Source organism: Mastomys coucha, unplaced genomic scaffold, assembly GCF_008632895.1.
Source record: "Mastomys coucha isolate ucsf_1 unplaced genomic scaffold, UCSF_Mcou_1 pScaffold14, whole genome shotgun sequence".
In the NCBI taxonomy this organism is placed as follows: domain Eukaryota; kingdom Metazoa; phylum Chordata; class Mammalia; order Rodentia; family Muridae; genus Mastomys; species Mastomys coucha.
This window is the reverse complement of record NW_022196896.1, coordinates 58787037-58788498: the sequence shown is the minus strand read 5'-3', so window position 1 is coordinate 58788498 and position 1462 is coordinate 58787037. Positions and strand designations below refer to the sequence as shown.

The following is a 1462-nucleotide window of genomic DNA, read 5'->3' as shown; positions in this document are numbered from 1 at the left end:
GGCCACAAACTGTGTGTGTGTCTGTGTGAGGGAAGGGGAGATTCATGAGATTCATTGTATAAATTTTGTTTCTTTAGAGAACTCTGACTAATACAGGCTGATTTGGAGAAATTAAATTATCATTCGCAAGTAGTTATCAGTTGGAGATAGCTTCTGGGTTAGCCGTGGGGACATCTGTCCACTTCTCCTTTCAGCTCTAGGACCCCATTTGGTGAAAACCCATGCAGGCCCCAGCTCTGTAAGTTAATATGTATTACTATTCTATGGATTTAGAGGGCCTCATTTTCTTGATGTCCTCCGTGCCTTCTGGCTCTTACATTCTTTCTGCCTCTTCCTCTGTGGGGGTTCCTTGAACCCCGAGGGGAGGGATTAGATGGAGATGTACTGCCTAGAGCTGATTGTTCCAAGGCCTCTGTATAATGTCTGGCTGAGAGTCTTGTTCCATCTGTTGCAGGAGGAAGCTTTTCTGATGATGATGGCTGAGCAAGATGCTGATCTAGGAGTGCAACAGAAGTCTGGTTATTCAGAGTCATCTTATTACTATTTTTTGTTTGTTTTAGAACAGTAGTATTTGGTTTTACCCTAGGCCCCTGGGCTACCTAGTCTCAGGTTGTCAGTGTCTGGTATGGGTTCTATCCCATGGAGTGGGCCTTAAGTCAAATCAGATATTGGTTGGTTACCCCCACAAGATTGCTTTAGCATTCCTGGCAGGCAGGACACCATTGTAGATCGCAGGATTTGTAGTTGGGTTAGTGTTTATGATTCTCCTTTGATAGTGTGCAGGATATTGTCTAGTACCGAGAACACTAGCCCATAAGGATGAAGGTTTCACCTTGATTTCTCTGTGTTCAGTGAGCTGTGTAGACATTATCTTCAGCAACGGGGCCTTGTCATTAGTGTGTGAAGAGTAACCTATGATCTTTTCTCTTTCTTTTTTTTCTTTTTTTTCTTCCTTCCTCTGTGGGATGGTTGATCCTGAGCCTCCAGGGGTGGGGGGCAAGCTGGTCCCAGACCTTTCCAAATCCATTTCTTTGCCTCCGATCCAAGGACAGGGAACCAAAAACACACCTTTGTAAGAGGAGTAACCTACGATCTTGGCAACAGCCTGAGTAGTTTGAGGATTCCCATGGGATCCCTTTGGGCAATAGCTCAATTGGATGTAGTCCAATCCCAGTATTAGAAGCTCCATTTTATGAGAGATGTCCAGTTGGGGTTCTGTTTCCATATTGTTTGGTGATTTCACTTAGATTATCTTCATCTATGTATATATTTTAGGAAACTTCCATTTCATTGGGTTTCCATACAACTACCCCCTACTCCCTAAAGTTTTAGCTGTCTGTACTGGCTGCTTTTGTGTGTTAACTTGACACAGGCTGGAGCTATCACAGAGAAAAGAGCTTCAGTTGGGGAAGTGCCTCCATGAGATCCAGCTGTGGGACATTTTCTCAATTAGTGATCAAGT

The 1462-nt window shown here is 43.9% G+C and overlaps 1 non-coding gene across 1 annotated transcript; it reads right to left on the bottom strand.

Annotated features, from left to right (window-relative positions):
* Window positions 1-956: 956 nt before the first annotated feature.
* LOC116089598 lies at window positions 957-1081 on the bottom strand. The gene has a single exon (XR_004118382.1). It is a non-coding gene; the product is annotated as a small nucleolar RNA SNORA38 (small nucleolar RNA).
* Between the last annotated feature and the right edge of the window lie 381 nt (window positions 1082-1462).